General features: G+C 47.9%; 1 protein-coding gene across 2 annotated transcripts in view; it reads left to right on the top strand.

Annotated features, from left to right (window-relative positions):
* The first annotated feature begins 2,383 nt into the window (after positions 1 to 2,383).
* The window catches only part of IL1R2 (interleukin 1 receptor type 2), a 37,363-nt gene continuing 22,173 nt past the window's right edge, over positions 2,384 to 17,573 (top strand). Inside the window, exon 1 of one of the 2 annotated variants that reach the window (XM_006054061.3) lies at positions 2,384 to 2,599. The gene's annotated coding sequence lies outside the window, so the exon portion shown is untranslated. The remainder of the gene's footprint in view (positions 2,600 to 17,573) is intronic. The other variant, XM_006054060.3, reaches the window with a different exon arrangement.

Below are 17,573 nucleotides of genomic sequence, written 5' to 3' on the forward strand. Positions count from 1 at the left end.
TGCGCTGCTGCGGGCCCCTGCAGACTGGCTTGAATGGCTGTGAGTCTGAGGCATTAGTTTTTTTGTTTTTTAATTTTATTTTATTTTTAAACGTTACAAAATTGTATTAGTTTTGCCAAATATCAAAATGAATCCGCCACAGGTATACATGTGTTCCCCATCCTGAACCCTCCTCCCTCCTCCCTCCTCATACCATCCCTCTGGGTCGTCCCAGTGCACTAGCCCCAAGCATCCAGTATCGTGCATCGAACCTGGACTGGCAACTCGTTTCATACATGATATTTTACATGTTTCAATGCCATTCTCCCAAATCTTCCCACCTTCTCCCTCTCCCACAGAGTCCATAAGACTGTTCTATACATCAGTGTCTCTTTTGCTGTCTCGTACACAGGGTTATTGTTACCATCTTTCTAAATTCCATATATATGTGTTAGTATACTGTATTGGTGTTTTTCTTTCTGGCTTACTTCACTCTGTATCCAACCATGGACTGAACTTGTTTTCCCTTGCAGTGGAAGCCTGGAGTCACGCAGGTTCTTTACCATCTGAGCCACCAGGGAAGCCCCTTAACCACCCAACTGCCAGGGAATTCCCTGAAGTATTAGTTTTTTAAAAGGACTATTCAAACAGTTCTTGTGGCTTGAGGATCAAGGTTTCCCATAGAAAAAACTGAGGTTGTGTAAATTCCTCTTTATGGACCATAAGATAAGCAGTTACCCTGCAGCATGGCCAAAGGCACATGGTCTGATTTCAGTTCCTCTCTTCTGCACTATTCATGTGGGCTGCCCTGTGCTATTCAGTGACTAGGATCCCGAAGAGGCGGGTCAGCTGGACTTGTGTGTTTGGCTGACCACAGTGGCAGTATGGAGAGGATTCAGTTATTGACATGCCTTTCATCCGGGGGTGATGATGGTGTTTGGTGAGATTTACCTGCTGGGGTGAATGTACACCCTTGGAACTTCTTTGGCTGGACTGCAAATTTGTAGCATACTTTTTGATCTTACCATGTTAAAGTTATGGGACAGAAACAAATATTCCCCTTTCAACTGGTCCTTGGAAAAAGATTAAACAGGGATACAGTGTAACATTTACTCTTTGCCTAATAAACTCTTTTGGTGGGTATTCCCAGCTCCCGGAGACCCAAGTTCGATTCTTGGCTTGGGAAGATCCCCTAGAGAAGGAAATGGCAACACTCCAATATTCTTGCCTGGGAAATCCCATGGTCAGAGGAAGCTGGTGGGCTACAGTCCATGGGGTCGCAGAGTCAGACATGACTGAGCAACTCACACAAACAGACAGCTTCCATAAGAACCTCATCATGAAGTTATACAAACACTAAATTAATCCAGTAAGCTCACCTGTGGTACCCCATATGCCTGGACCTCAGTTTGTTCTGCTTTAAACTGGAGGATGGATTTGACCATCTCAAAGTCTCCGTCTTGCTCCAACATGGTGTTTTTCTTAGATTTTATTTATCCATCTGAGTTGAGACCCCCGAGAATTACCTTCCTTCTTGTTGTTCAGTCGCTAAGTCATATCCAACTCTCTTTGAGACCCCATGGACTGTAGCCTGTCAGACTCCTCTGTCCTTGGGACTTAGCAAGCAAGAATACTGGAGTGGGTTTCCATTTCCTTCTCCAGCAGAATCTTCCCAACCCAGGGATCAAACTCACATCTCCTGCATTGTCAGGCAGATTCTTTACCACCAGGGAAGCCCTACCTCCCTTGTCAGCAGAAGAATAAAACTAGGGTCAGTGGGTGCTTTTGACTCTGAACCATTTGCTCTGAGTATGAAATTCCTAAGATTTCTCTACAAAGATTTCTGTTTCTGCATTTTCACCTTTAAGAACATCAGTATCTGAATAAATCAGAAAGTATCCGTTAGGATAGTAACAGGGATTTTTAAGGACATTTGGAAGGGTGTTTTTCTTTTCCATCCCCCAGCACCAGCCTGGGTCCAGGCTCATCCTCTCCCTGGGACTCCATCCTTTCTAGCTCCAGGGACTGCTCCTAAGGGGAGAGTTACCGCCATCTGTCTTGCACAGACATGAATTTCCACCTCCAGGGTACAGATTACTCAGCCAAATTCCACAAACTCTGATAAATATTTGGAAAAACCACCTTCTTCCTTCACTAACAGTTAAACATCACATAAGACTGGGGGTGGGGATTCTCTACCCCCAGAACTTCATGGGGGAAACAGCAACTCTGTCTCTGGTTAAAGTTCCAAAGTCCTCTTTTTCCTCTTGAACAGGACTGTGGCCGGGCAAAATACACATCCCTGTAAAATCACCTCGCAGCTGGAAGTACGCAAGTTTTAGCGAGTCACAAAAAATAGGGAAACTCACACAGAGTTTCCTTGCCACTTCCCCATTTGAGTGATCACACACCCAGAGCTGCAGCTCGGAGGGCGCTCTCAGTGAGAAGGGAAAAGGTGTGTTCACAGCCACCCAGTTGGGGGAGGGACGCAAGCCCGATTGGGAAATCCCTGGACAATGAGGATATAAATTCCTGCCCGACATCTGAGCTTCCACTGAAGGTGAAAGGCCTGGCAGCCTTCCCAGGAGACAAGCTCCAGGTGAGCACTGCAGAGCAGCAGGTAAGGGGGGGAGGGCTCAATCTGGGAGTCAGGGCGCCTGGGCTCCATCATTTCTCCAGGGAACCTCAGGAAGCTTCCCTGATGTCTCTAGCCTGCAGATGGCTCCTCCAGGTGGCTCCCCTCTCTCTGTGACCTTCCCACCCATGGAAAGGTGACCTGGACCTTTTGCAGTTTCAGTTTCTCATATCTGTCAAGAAAGGGTCTGGATCAGAGGATTTCCAAGGACTTTCTACGATTGGAGTGACTGAGTGAAAGTCGCTCAGTCCTGTCTGACTCTTTTGTGACCCCTTGGGCTGTAGCCCGCCAGGTTCCTCTGTCCATGGGATTCTCCAGGCAAGAATACTGGCACGGGTTGCCATGCCCTCCTCCAGGGGCTTTTCCTGACCTAGGGATCGATCCCAGGTCTCCTGCATTGCAGGCAGATTCTTTACTGTCGCTGTGATTGGAGTGACAGGCAAAACTGCCATGGAATCAGGAATAGGGGAGGAATGCCTGAGAGGGTCTGTCTCTGGCTCAGGGGAGGCTGTGCCTCTGGGACTTACGCTGAGCTTAGAGGCTTTCCTCTTTGGAAAGATCACGGGATGCTTTCTTTTCCAAAGTATGAGTAACTTTTCTAACATCTGAGCTCTCAGGGTTGGCTGAGCCCCAAACCTTCTGGCCGCCTTGGAAGAGCAGAAGGCAGAGTGTGTTTAAGTGCCAGTCCCAGAGGCTGAAGGGCCCAGGTTCAAGTCCGGCTGTGCCTGTTATAATTGTATGACATCATGCGTGTGTTTCTATGGTGACTGTCTTTTAAGAACCCTGTACTTGAATGAATCAGGAGTACCATCAATAGAGATGGTCCACCCAAAGGCCAGCAACTCACCAGTAATCTGCAGTCAGGAAACGTTAAGCTTACCTTTATCCCTTGCTCTATTCCTGTGATGTAATGATAAAACTGGGCATGATTTTCTATAAAGTCATTTTTACCTTCAATTATCATTAAGTACACCACGCAATTTATTTTTACCCTTCTGGCTCCTGCTGTGTCCCCACCTGTAAATCGTAATGCTAGTGGTGAGGATGCATGCATTCATGCCAAGTGGCTTCAGTTGTGTCCGACTCTTTTGCCACCCCATGGACCGTAGCCTGCCAGGCTCCTCTGTCCATGGGATTCTCCAGGCAAGAATACTAGAGTGGGTTACCATTTCCTCCTCCTTTAGGGGATCTTCCCAACCCAGGGATTAAACCTGCATCTCTTATGTCTCCTGCGTTGGCAGATGGGTTCTTTACCACTAGTGCCACCTGGGAAGCCCAGCAGAGTATGAATCCAACCCACATGGAGCTTTGGTGCAGTGCCAGGCACAGGGGGCGCCATCTGAATGTTTTCTCTCTGTGTTAACCGTCCTCCTTCTCAAATCCAAACTCCGCTTTGGAAGCCTGTCCTCTCCCTGGCTCCCAGCTCCCTTGGGAGCCCCTGGCCCCACTCTGCCTCTAATGCTGTGTGATCCCGGGTCAGGGCTTGTCATCCTTCTGAGTTTCTGGTAAACTGAGGCCGTTGAGTGACCTGCCCTTCGGAGTTCCTCCCGCAGCTCGCTGTCTGCAGTGGGGTGATGGGGCACCCTCCATGCCCCCCAGTTCACCCTTCCCTGAGCTCTGCCTTCCAAACAAGGCAGGGGTGGTGAGGGGGGCTCCTCCCACATGCATCATAGAAGGTGTACCTTCCTTCAAACCTCATAACAATCTTGTCCATTTTAATGGTATTTCCCACTTTTTAACCTATCTGGTTATCCTAATGGGCAAGAAGGGAGTTCAGGTGGAATGGGCAGTTCAGTCACTGCCTCATTTGTTCCCAGCTGGTCTGCGACCCCTCTTTCTATGCTGCCAGCTGACCTTCCCCCTCTCCCCTCAGTGTTTCTACTCCCACCAGCCCCTCAAAGCCAGGCTGTTTGACAGTCAGCACCTGGGTGATCAGGAATGCTCAGAGCTAGGATGGCAGAGGTGGCATCTAGCAATAGCACAACCGAAGTAGTGAAAGCATGCAGTGTAGCTTCAGATGGGCTTTTTTTTTTGAAGATTTATTATGTTTGGCTGTGCTGGGTCTTCGTTGCTGCGTGCAGGCTTTCTCTACTTGCGTGAGTGGGGGCTACTTTTCGTTGCAGTACGCAGGCTTCTCGTTGCAGTGGATTCTCGTTGTGGGGCACAGACTGTGCACGCGGGCTTCAGTAGTTGCAGCTTCCGAGCTCTAGAGCACAGACTCAGTGGTTTTGGCACACGGGCTTAGTTGCTCCGTGGCACGTGGGATCTTCCCCGACCAGGGATCGAACCCCGCGTTGCAAGGCACATTCGTAACCACTAGACTCACCTGCTCTGTACATGGGGGATACTTGATCATGACAGTGCCTTTGACAAGAGGTTCTCAAACTTGAGCTTGTTTCAGCATCACCTGGAGGACTTTACTCAAATGATGGCTGAGCCCGCTCAGGGTTTTGGATTCAGCAGGTGCCGGGGAGGAAGGGGCTGAGGACCTGTAGTGCTCCTGAGTTACCAGATGGTGCTGAGGTGACTGGTCTGGGGACCTGGAGAACCGCTTCCTTAGGAGGTTAAGAGATCTCATGTCCAGAAGCAAGCAGCTGGAACAAGTGAGTATATCAGCGTCGAAACCAGACCTCAGGGTCCTCTCAATTTTGTTCCCCACTCACCAAGGCGTATTGCTTGAAGGAGGGAGGAAGAGGACAGCGAAAAGATGAAAGGGATATGGAAGTTTCCAGTTGATGGGGTCACAAGGAAAATAGTGATGAGGATGGTGTTGATTCTCTAGCTTCTCAGAATACCTGCTCCAGCGTTCTTAGCCCTGGTTGAGCATTAAAATCCCCTGGAGAGGTTTTAAAACTCTCTGTACCTGGGACCAATTACATCAGGACCTTTGAGGGGAGGGGCTCGGCATCTTTAGTTTTTAAAGCTTTCCAGGCACTTCTGATGTGTAGCCGAGGCCGATATCCACTGCCCTGTTCTACCTGCTGTGTTCCTCACTGCTGCACTTGTATAAACTGTTTAGGGACTTCTTTTTCTTTAACATTTATTTGCTTATTTGCCTGCATCAGACCTTAGTTGTGGCACGCAAGCTCTTTATTTGCAGCATGTTGGATCTTAGCGGTGACATGTTGGATCTGGTTCCTGGACCAGGGATCAAACCCAGGCCCTCTGCACTGGGGGCACGGAGTCTTACCCCCCTGGCCCACCAGGGAAGTCCCAGAGGAGGGATTCTTAATGTGGGGTCCACTGAAGGGGCTTAGAATTCTAGGAGTCTGTGAACTTAGATGGGAAAAAATTACATTTCTTTTTTCACAAACATCTAAGTCTCCCCTCAGAACCTGGGTTCTGAACCTGTTATGTATCTGATTGACTCTCATTAGATAAATGGGCATTTGATTCACCAGTAGCATGAACAGAGAGAAATCTGAGAATCTGTATGGAACTCCATGGAAACATTTCTGGAGCATACTTGAGTTAAGAACCTCCTATGAAACATAAATAATTTCCTAAACATAGGAGGTCAGTTACCATGGCACTTGATTATGGGCCAAAAAAGCCCCGTTTAAAACTGGGATATTATCTTGCTATGTGACTTGGACATATAACTTTATGTTTTTGGATGTTTCATTTATTTGATGAAATGGATGGATTAGAAAGCAGGGGTTCTTTTGTTATTTTAAAAATGGTTTGGGATAGTACCCATTTCACTCATATTTTTCATGACACGTCAAGAGGAAATTTAAGAGTGCTTAAGCTTAATTGGGGATTGCTAGTCTGAGTGTGTTCAGGGGCCAGGAAGTAAGTCAAATCTGTGAGGTTGTGAGTGACAGGGCCTGTGACCCAGGGCAATGAGTCTGTCCCTTGGAAAGACATTTAACGGAAGACAGCGCCACCACTCTGACTGGAAGATACACACCCACATGTTGAACAGGCCTGTGACCCCCAGTCTGTGATTCCCAGTGTAGCTTTGACACCTTGTGACAATCAGATCACATCACCCTTAAGTTAAAGGGATGAGGGCCAAATCCTGGCTCCACCACTTCTGTTTGTATTTCCTTGGAGGTGTTATTGAACATCTGTAAGCCTCAATGTCTCTATCTCTAAAAGGAAAATAATAATATCTAGTTTATAAAGTACTGGGAACATTAAAAGAAATCATACATGTCAAGACTTCACCCAGTGCCTGGCACGTGGGGGGTGTTCAAGAAATGCTAGCTGCCATCACCATCCTCACCATCATCGTCGTCAGATTATGAGACACTGACCTCAAAGCTTCAAAACCACTCTGAGAGGGCTGGTGTGATCAGAGGCACAGGGACTTAGCATTATCTCTGCTCCTAATTCCTGTGGGTATCTGCCTACTTTGTTTAAGGATAAGCCAGGCCTAAATATCAATGCTTCTCAAATCACATGCGAGTCTTGGTGAAGAACAGCCGATTCTGGTCCCCTGGGTCTGGGCTGGGGCTGGAGATTCTGCATTTCTCATAAGTGACATATGTCCATGCTGCTGGGCCAGGGACCACAACTTGAGTAGGAAGGCTTTAGAATATTTGAGACAAAGTTTTCTTATCTGGGAGCAAGGAAGTTAACATATGGCTTTGGATGTGCCCTAAATTTTCTAGAGCTAATAGTCATCAGAATGCTTCCTTAACTGTCTGTGGTTGGCAGAATTATAAGACACCCCTCACTGATCATGCTTTGTCTAAGCCCCTCCCCTTGAATGAGAGTGGGTTATACAAACATTATGGAATGGCTTTCCCACAATTAGGGGACCATATGCAGCAAAGGAGAGGGAATTTTGCAGATGTATTTTAGGTCTCCAGTCAATTGACTTGAAGTTAATCAGATAGAAGACCAACCTGGCACAACCAGTTGAGCTCCTTATTTATTATTTTTGGCTGTGCTGGGCTTTTCTTGCTGCGAATGGACTTTCTCTAGTTGCAGTGAGTGGGGGCTACTTTCTAATTGAGGTGTGTGGGCTTCTCTTGTTGTGGAGCACAGGCTCTAGAGTGTCTGGGCTCCAATGGTGTGTGTGGTTCACGGGCTTAGTTGCCCTGCAGCATGTGGGTTCTTCCCAGACCAGGGATTGAACTCATGTCCCCTGCACTGGCAGGTGGATTCTTAACCACTGGACCACCAGGGAAGCCCTTAGTTCTTTAAAAGAAGATCTGGGGTCAGAGTCCAGAGTAAGAGAGATGTGAAGTAGAGCCGAGATTGTCCCTTGGCTCTGAGGAATCAAACTGCAGGAAGTGGCAGCGGTCCCTAGTTGCTGAGAGTGGCCTTGGCGGACAGCTGGCAAGAAAGTGGGGTCCCCAGCTGCAGAGTTGCAAGGAACTGAATTCTGCCAACAGCCCCAGGCAAGTGGGCTGGGACCCCAAGCTTTGATATCTGCCTGTGGGGCTTCTCTGGTGGCTCAGCTGGTAAAGAATCCGCCTGCAATGCAGGAGACCTGGGTTCAGTCCCTGGGTTGGGAAGATCCCCTGGAGAAGGGAAAGGCTATCTACTCCAGTATTCTGGCCTGGAGAATTCCATGGACTGTATAGTCTATGGGGTTGCAAAGAGTTGGACACGACTGAGCGGCTTTCACTTCACTGTGGGACCCTGAACGGAATCTATCTAAGCAGGCAGACCCACAGTGATGTGAGCTTATAATGGGGCTTGGTTTCACGTCACTGAGTCTGTGATCTTTTGCTCCAGGGCAATAGAAAGCAAATCCAATGTCCTCATTCTTTTCATGGATTGCTGTGCCTAAAGAGAACTTTTGTAGACAACATTGGCCTCAGATTATCTCAACACAAATGCTGGGGTGAAAAATTGGTGTTTCTATTTGTTGTTGTTCAGTTGCTAAGTTGTGTCCAACTCTTTGTGTCCCCATGGACTGCAGAACACCAGGCTTCCCTATCCTTCACTATCTCCCTGAGTTTGCTCAAACTCATAGCCATTGAGTCAGTGATGCCATCCAAACATCTCATCCTCTGTTACCCCCTTCTCCTGCCCTCAATCTTTCCCAGCATCAGGGTCTTTTCCAATGAGTTGGCTCTTCACATAGGTGGTCAAAGTATTGGAGCTTCAGCATTAGTCCTTCCAATGAATATTCAGGATTTATTTACTTTAGGATTGACTGGTTTGATCTCCTTGCTGTCCAAGGGACTATCAGGAGTCTTCTCTAGCACCACAACTTGAAAGCATCAATTCTTGGGTACTCAGCCCTTTGTATGGTCCAACTCTCACATCTGTACATGACCAAAGGGAAAACAGACACTCAGGAACAAGGGAATGGACCCATGGATAGAAGTAAACCTCAGCCTCTTATCAGGGTGTCCTGACTATCCTAGGTGGCCGCCATCCAGCAACAAGGGCTCAGGGTTCACCATGGTAGATGAGAGAGCTGGGGGGGTGGGCAACCAGAAATAAAACTCCTGGGGCTGACCCATGTCCTTCCTGCTTCCTTCTTATGATAACCAGTCCTGTGACCATGCCTAACTTCAAGGGTACAGAGAAGTGAAATTCCTTGTGCGCCTCAAGGTAGCACGGGTCCAGATGTTGGGAACCTGAGTCTGTCAACCCCTGTGTTGCCAGAGAGGAGGCAGAATTTCAGATAGCTCAGCTTCAGGATGCTTGTCTCACACCAGGGATGGATCTGGCTGTCCTGGCCGCCTGGGAGAAGCCAGAGGGAGCACATGTGTGTGAAGGGAATGCCGCCAAAATCTTGGCTTTCTCTGCCCACCGAAGTGGAATAAAAAAGCACAGAGTTTGGAGGAAATAGAAAGGCAGCTTTAATCCTCAGCTGGCGGAGGGGGAGAACATGATAGGCTCGTGCCTCAAGAACTGTGTCCCCCTTCCATGAGGAACCTGGGGGCTTATATTAGATGAGGGCTCACAGTCAGGGCTAGGTGATCCTGCCCTGCATTTTTTCTCTTGCATTGTTTTAAAAACAGTCATAGGCTGGCATCAGGGAGTCTGTTAATTGAGGCCGGCAGTCTGGTAGTCTGGTAGTTGGGTCTACTGTCTTTTGTGTGTTGTACTGGGCCTTCTTTCTATAATGTAAAAAAGAGAAAAGCTACAAGGGGTGATCTGTGGGGAGAGTGCTGTAAAGGTGAGCAGATATAGGATGTAATTAGCATAGAGTCAAAGGATAACAGGTGCAAAATGTGAGTTGGGGGGCAGAAACGCAAACCTAGTTACAGACTACAGATTAGGAGCAATTAAAGTAAAAACTAAGAGTGGCCAGGCCTGCTCACTGTTCTTTTTATCTTCTTTGGGCTCAGGAAAGAAAAGAAAAACTCATTCCTCTTTTTTCCTTTTCCCTCCAACAGAAACTCTCCCTCTGGGCCCAGAGGAGAGCAAAGAGTTTCTTGGTGGGACTTCCTGAGTTGGTGGACAGTCCAATCAGTTCTGGGCTGCCTTCAGGCTAATGACTGGGGATTCTTGTGCCAAGGACTCTCCCCACACCCAATAGACCAGAATCGCTTGGGTTTCCTAGAGTGATTGGTTTATTTTGGCTTGATTTTCACCTGCTCTCTTGTCTGTGCTGGGCACAGGGCTGGGGGGGAATTATGACTTCTGTGACCCTTAGGGGACAAGCCATTCTGGGTGGGCATATTTTCCAGGGAGTAAGAGATGATCTTTTGAAGCATAAAAAGAAAAATCTCCTCTGTTCTGACAGCTTAATAACTTGGGGAGGAAATATTTCTAAAATATATGTATGGGGGTGAATATTTGTACTCACTGCAAGCTGATGTCACAAAAATGAGCTTTTAATAATTTTTCTAATAAGAATCTCATTTGGTTCCTGAGGCTTCTGTCAACTTAAAAAATAGTCACAACCTAAAAGTTGAGAGCTATGTTTTATTTGATGGGAATATTTTAGGACTTGAGGCCTGGGAGACAGCATCTCAAGTAACCCTGAGAATTACTCTGAGGAGGTGGTGGGGAGGAGTCAGGTTGTATAGGAGTTTGCAACGAAGGGTAGGTAGTCTGAACATCAAAAGGATTTTTGTGAATTACAGAAAACCAATCTCAAATGAAGGAATCCAGTGCCCTCCTGTGTATGGGAAGATGCAAGAGTCTGGGCTCACTGAAATCATTCCTTTCATATGCATCTCAAAACACACAGCCAGTATCCTGTGTTTTTTTCACATCCTGAGTTCTTCAGGGCTCACCGTAGAGAGTGGCTGCACCCCAGTGGTTGCCAGGGCATGAAGGTGTTCTTCCTGAGTGCCCTGGAGGGCTGGAAATGCTGATGAATGTGACATCCTCGTTTACTGATATGGCAGGAAATACTCCATTTCTCACTCCTATTAATGAGTAAAGGGGAATTTAAGCTGCCAGCTCATGTTATTCTGGTCTAGGTTGGTCCAACTCTGCCTCTCTGGGTTTTATTCAGTCTCTTTTGAGTATATGGCTCAGATGGCAAAGAATCTGCCTGCAATACAGGAGACCCAGGTTTGATCTCTGGGTCAGAAAGATCCCCTGGAGAAGGAAATGGCAACCCACTCCAGCATTCTTGCTCAGGAAATCCCATGGACAGAGGAGCCTGGCAAGCTACAGTCCATGGGGTTGCCAGAAGTCAGACATGACTGAGTGACTAACGCTTTGGGTAGATGCTCAGTCGTTTAGAGTTTCTGACCTTGCCACCTACTTCTTGCCAGAGTCTGAGAAATGGGGAAGCCGTGTCCCCAGGGTGTAGTGGGGAGGGTGGCTGGTCCCCATCTGCTGGCCTGGGGGCTCCTCACTGGCTTCCATGAAGATGCTCCTGGACCTGCTGGTCACACAGTGTCCCCCTACATCTCCTGCTGAAGTTCGTGGCTGGGAAACCCGGGGTCTGGTCTTGCCTGGGAGTCAGAGCCAATGCATTGGCTGACATGGCCCCACTGTGCCCCTTGATGGCCCCATGGTTTTCTGTGCCCCAGCCATGGCCTTGGCTCTCCCCTGGCTTAGACTGGCTACCTGTGCAGGTGATACCCAAAACATGTACCAACCAGCAGAGCAGGAGCACCGATCAGTTAGAGCAGGTGCTGCATGAGGTTTTGGACCATGAGGATCTCGGGTGCGTCTCTGGAAAGACAGAGTGTAGAGAGCTCAGGGCTTAAGTAAGTGGTTATTTACTAGCTGATCAGGATATTTCTGGGTTTCCCAGGTGGCACTAGTGGTCAAGAACCTGCCTGCCAATGCAGGAGACAGAAAAGACATGGGTTCGATCCCCGGGTTGGGAAGATCCCTTGGAGGAGGGCATGGCAACCCACTCCAGTATTCTTGCCAGGAGAGTCCCACAGATAGAGGAGTCTGGCGGGCTACAGTCCATGGGGTCTTAGAGAGTCAGACATGACTGAGGCAGTTTAGCACACATGTTCGCAAGGACATGTTTTCATAATCGGCTGTACTGCTCCTTATGGACTGAGTGTCCCGCAGCCTCTAGGTCATCTTGTCCCCCATCATGGCAGCCCCATATCAGCTCACATCTCAGCTTGCCCCAGTTCTCCACTGGAAGCATAGGGGGAGCTGTATTTCCTCCCCATCAGCAAAGAACTGAGACTTGCAGGTAACTAACCCTGCCTCCCTCCACCTTAACATGCCAATGTCTCCATCCTCCCTGGGTGCTGCCGTCTTGATCAGGGCTCCCTACGTTACCCTGGTGGGAATTCCTCAAGGGGCCCAGTTGGAAAGCAGAGCTGTCCCTCTGCACTCAGATTTTGAGCCTGGAAGTGGGGGCAGAACCCACTTTCCCAACTTGGACATCCCCTACATTGTGTCCACTTCCTGCCCTCCTTACCGAGCAAGCCTTTGCTCTTCCCCTCTTTTAGGGCCGTAGTGGCTGAAGACTCAGAGGAAACGGAAAGGGAAATACACTGGAAGATAATTCGCTGTTATGCCCACCACATGCATAATGCACTTCCTAAGCTTGAGAAAGAAGGTCCAGAGAAGATACATTCATTTGTATAATTTCTTTTTATGAGATTTCTCTTTCTCTGTCTGACTTACCTCACTCAGTAAGACAATCTTTAGGTCCATCCATGTTGCTGCAAATGACATTATATTCTTTTTAATGATGGAGAGCGGGATTTAAACTGTTCTTCATGATTCAGGGGAAATCATTACAGACACCAACTGTTTTGTGCTGGAACACCTAGATTCTTTCACGAAGCATGGAGAGGTGGAGGGGGACATTTGTGCCTGCTCTTACTGGGCTCTGTTGTGCTGTTTGGTTCTTGCACTCTTCTTACTAGTTTTTCTTCTCTGTCATTGGGCAATCAACTGCTGCATCTTTGTGGGTGTGTTTTCTTCCATCAGCTCTCCCTCTTTTTCTGAGTAGCTGCCTCTTCTCTATGTCTAGGCTATGACAAATCTAGATAGCATATTAAAAAGCAAAGACTTCACTTTGCTGACAAAGGTCCATGGAGTCTGTGATCTTTCCAGTAGTCATGTATGGATGTGAGAGTTGGATCATAAAGAAAGCTGAGCACCTAAGAACTGATGCTTTTGAAATGTGGTGCTGAAGAAGACTCTTGAGAGACCCTTAGACTGCAAGGAGATCCAACCAGTCAATCCTAAGGGGAATCAACCCTGAATATTCATTAGAAGGGCTGATACTGAAGTTGAAGCTCCAATACTTTGGCCACCTGATGCAAAGAACTGCACTCATTGGAAAAGACCCTGATGTGGGAAAGATTGAGAGCAAAAGGAGAAGAGGCAGGAGAGGATGAGATAGTTGGATGGCATCACCAATTCAGTGGATATGAACTTGGGTGAACTCTGGGAGATGGTGAGGGACAGGGAGGTCTGGCATGCTGCAGTTCATGGGGTCGCAAGAGTTGGACTCAGCTTAGCAAATGAACAGCAACCTCTTCTCTGCTTCTCATTGAACAATCTGGTCACCTTTCCCTGACCCTCAAGGCTCTTGGAAGATACACAAGGACTTCTTATGAGCTTCCCCCAGGATGGAATCTGGCCATTGAGTGGAGCTTAGGGGTAGGCAAACCTGCATCCTGAAATGACAGATGTTTCCGATGAGTTCTTTCTAAGACTGGAAGTGTCTGTCTTAAGAGGTGCCAGCGTGGCCATCTGTGGAGGATGCTGGTTTGGGAAGCCTGTGTAGGTGGGTTGCTAAGCTTGATGGCTCCTGGAACCCCCTCCAGCTCCAGGTGCTGGTGCTTCCACAGAGCTGAGATCCAGTCCCAAGGATGAGGATCGTGTAGGTCGAGGTTTACGTCCTACTCCATCACTCCATCAGCTCTCTGGCCTTGGGGAACCTGCTTAATGTATCTGAGTCTGTTTCCATTCTTCATGTTTACTGGGGATGACAGACTCTTACCAGACCCATGAGTTTTGCTTTGTGGAGTTGTTCAGAGTACTGAATCCCTTTTACACAAACCTCGGGCTGGGAGAATTTGAAGCCTGGTGGGTCTGTATTGTGGGTGCCAAGGGCCTCAGGGGTCCAGCTTCCATGTCTGTCCCACTGGCTGACTACAGGTGACTATTCTGAGCTAGAGGAGGGCTTGTTGAGGGTTGGCCTGTGGGAGGGGCTGATGCAGGAGGAAGTGTCTTTGCTTGCTGGTCCAGAACCCCCAGGGGCTCTGAACGACTGCGGCTTGCTGGGAATGAAGCACGTGAATGGAGTATTTGAGTGGCAGGATCAGCTGGGCTGATTTGCTGTATCTCTTGGGTAATAGTTCCTGGGGCAGATGGATGTTGGTCAAAGTTCAAAAAGTTTGACAGGGAATGAGTGATTTTATTTATTTTTTTAATTTAATTTTTAAAATTTATTTTTGTTAAAAAATTTTTTTATTGGCATATAGTTGATTTATAATGTGTTAGTTTCAGATGTACAGCACAGTGAGTCAGTTATATATATACATATATTTGCTCCTTTTTATTTTTGAGATTCTTTTCCCATATAGGTCACAGTACTGAGTAGCGTTCCCTGTGCTGTACAGTAGGTCCTTGTTGGTTTTCTGTTTTATATGTAGTGGTGTGTATTTGTCAATCCCAATTTCCCAGTTTATCCCTCCACCCTTCTTTACCCCCTGGTAGCCATAAGTTTGTTTTCTCCATCTGTAACTCTACTTTGTTTGCAGATAAATTCATTGGGAAAGGGTGATTTGAGAGAGAGAGACACTTACTGGTAGACAGTAAAATAGAGAGTGTGTGGCCCATGGTGGAGCTGAGTCTGAGCCTTACCAAGTTCTCCCCTGTGAGATTCCGCCGAATGGGGCCCAACGGCTGGTTCTGCCAAAGATGGGTCTTCCTGTGCCCTGGCTTCCAGTTAGCGCATCTGTCCCCCGACCCCATTAGGGTCAAGACTTGCCGCTGACACAGCCACGCAGACCTGAAGCAGTCTCCCCGTCCTGCTCCAAATTCCCTTAATCCCAGGAGGGAGGGAAATGCTGGCTTCTCTTTTCTACAGGACAAAAGTAGTGTGTGAACATCTCGCAGGGATTCCACTCTGAACCAACATGTTTGTCTGCCTCAAACCTGTCTTTTATTCTCTGCCTCTGAAGTTACAGAATCTCAAATGCCTAACATTCTGTGCTTCCCAGAGACCTAGTTCCAAACACTTTTTATTTGACTTCGACATTGAATTAGTAATTGCTTTTCCAAGCTTAATTTTGATGTAAATATTTATTTCCCCATAGGTTTCAGGGGGTTTTGTATCACATGCCTGAAACACCCTGTTTAGATTTTTAGGAATTTGCGAACTGGACGTGACTCAGTGGTAGGCGTGAGGCTGGAGAACTAATTTACTTCATTGATAGTCAAGGTTGGTCACCTCGACTGCGTTCTGGGTGACTGTACTTCCTGACTCACAGATGGAGGCGCTCGCAGTGGCTTAAAACCTTCCAGGAACAAGGTGAAGGTAGAAATAAAGAACAGTTTCATCTTCTAGGTGAATTAAGAGAGATACTCAAATATACTAGAGAGTAAAATTTTTGCTCCTTTTAAATGCCTGAAGATTTATCTCTGGAGCTAACATTTGCTTATTTACTCTCAATAAATGTTCAGGTGTTCAGGGGAAAGTGTGTGTTTGTGTGTGTGTGTGTGTGTGTGTGTATGGCCCAGGTGGGATTGGGGTGGGTCCAAGCAGGGCTGGGGGTCAAGCCAGGGTTTGGGGGCCTAAGCCCCACTTCTGAAAACTATGGGAAATTACTATTTACATCAAAATTAAGCTTGGAAATTTTTTCTAAATTAACAGCTGAAGCAAAATGAAGAGTATTTGGATCTAAGTTTCTGAGAAGCACAGAGGTCATGAGGGGTCATGAAGGGGTCAGGGGCCCAGAAAGAGAGACAGACAGAAAGACAGAGAAGATGAGGATAAACCAAAATTGGTGACTCTGGGTAAGATACACTGGGCCTCCCAGGTGGCTCAGTGGTAAAGAATCCACCTGCCAATGCAGGAGACACAGGTTCGATTCCTGAGTCAGGAAGATCCCCTGGAGAAGGCAGTGGCAACCCACTCCAGTATTCTTGCCTGGAGAATCCCATGCACGGATAAGCCTGGTGGGCTACAGTCCGTGGGGTCTCAAAGAGTCAAACACGACTGAGCGACTAAACAATAATAACAAGGTAAGATGCATACTGGTGTTCTACTTTTTAGTATATATAACTTCCTGCAACTTTTTAGTCTGTTGGAATTGCTTTCTGCAACTTTTTAGTCTGTTGGGATTGTTCAGAATTAAAGGTGAAGTAAACACCTGCACAGCTGTAGGCTGCACGTCCCTCCTTGAGCAGGAGGCAGGCCCAGGGTCACCAGCAGGTACAGTCACCTGGGCCTCAGGGGGCCTGTGGTGGACGCTGCTCAGGCCTCCGCCTCCTTCCCACCCCTTCCCCTCCCTGGGCACCCCTGGCTTAGGTTGAACCATCAACAGTTTCTACCTTACTTCATTCTTTTTCTTTTTATCAATTTTTCCCACATTTTTGGTCATTTTCGGAGCCTGGCCCTGCTTTGCCTCCTATTCCTCCCTACTTTTACACTGAATTCAGCAAAACAGGTCATTTGACAGAAGAAAAAACTAAAGCTAGAACTGTAACTCAAATACTGGAACAAAATGCCTTTACAATTTCTTTCTTCCAGTAAGAAGGTCATCTCAGATTCAAGCAGAAATGTCAAATTGCCTGTAATTTAAAGACACATTTAAAGAAAGTAGGACAGGAAAACAGCATTTTGCTGCAAAGTGAATTCTTCTTCCTCGGGGCTGCCAAAAACTGATGTTTCCCACACTGCTGCAGCTCCGGCTCCAGCCTGCCTCTGAGGCTTAGATGATTGAAAATGATCACTGCTATGTGTTTGTGGTTTAATTGTCTGAAGCCACTTCCTGGAGAGGTCACAGGGAAGCTGCTGTTTTGCCAAAGTCCACAGAGAGGACTGGAGACAGCTGCCTTTGGCTGGGGGCCCAGGCGGGTCTGGGGGTCCAGGCCAGGGACTGGGGAGCCTCAGGGGTGCTGGGTGCCCAGGAGGGGATCCGTGGCCCAGAGGTGGCTGGGGGTCCAGGCAGGGGGTTGGGAGCCCAGGTGACACGGGGGGTGGCACGAGGTGGGGCTACGGGGGCCCTAGTTGTGGCTTGGGGAGCCACTGTGGGGCTGGGGGTCCAGGCAGGGCCTAGGGTCCATGTGGGGGTTGGGGGACCCAGGTGGGACTGGGGGGTCTAGGTAGGGGGTCAGGGGCCCAGGTGAGGCTCAGGGTCCAGGTGGGGGATCGGGGACTTTTAAGTTTTTTGGATACTTTTAAGTTGACGTCTGGGAGGATAATACATTTCCACTTAAACATTTCATTGGCCCAGATTTTGTCATGTGGCCACTCCTAGTTGCAAGAGAGGCTGGGAAATGTAGTCTTTGTGTGGGATGGGAGGTGTTCAGTTAAGAGTCGGGGGGTTTCTGTTATTGGGGAAGCAGACCCTGGAGAAGGAAGTTAGCATCTGTCGTAGAAACTTTGTTTCTGAAGATTAAGGGCTTTGGAATCACCAGTCCT

The sequence above is a fragment of the Bubalus bubalis genome, chromosome 12 (assembly GCF_019923935.1).
Source record: "Bubalus bubalis isolate 160015118507 breed Murrah chromosome 12, NDDB_SH_1, whole genome shotgun sequence".
Lineage (NCBI taxonomy): Eukaryota > Metazoa > Chordata > Mammalia > Artiodactyla > Bovidae > Bubalus > Bubalus bubalis.